The sequence below is a fragment of the Mus musculus genome, chromosome 7, assembly GCF_000001635.26.
Source record: "Mus musculus strain C57BL/6J chromosome 7, GRCm38.p6 C57BL/6J".
NCBI classification, from domain to species: Eukaryota; Metazoa; Chordata; class Mammalia; order Rodentia; family Muridae; genus Mus; species Mus musculus.
The window spans coordinates 44,812,002-44,812,255 of NC_000073.6; positions in this window are offsets into that span (position 1 = coordinate 44,812,002).

A 254-nucleotide genomic window follows, 5' to 3' on the forward strand; every position below is an offset into this window, starting at 1 on the left:
TTGTTTGGCTTCATTGTTTTGTTTGAGATGGGGTCAGTCTTTAGCCCAGGCTGGCCTGGGCAATCCTTCCTCCTCAGCCTCCCAAATGCTGAGACTGCAGTCATGAGCCACCACACCCAACTTCTTTCTCTTATGCTAGGCACATGTGTACTGTCGAGCTTCAGCCCCAGTCCTTTGCTTTATTCTCAGTTGTCTTAAGACTACCCCGAGGCTCACTCTCCCCAGCGTCTCCTCTCAAAGATAAGACACACAGG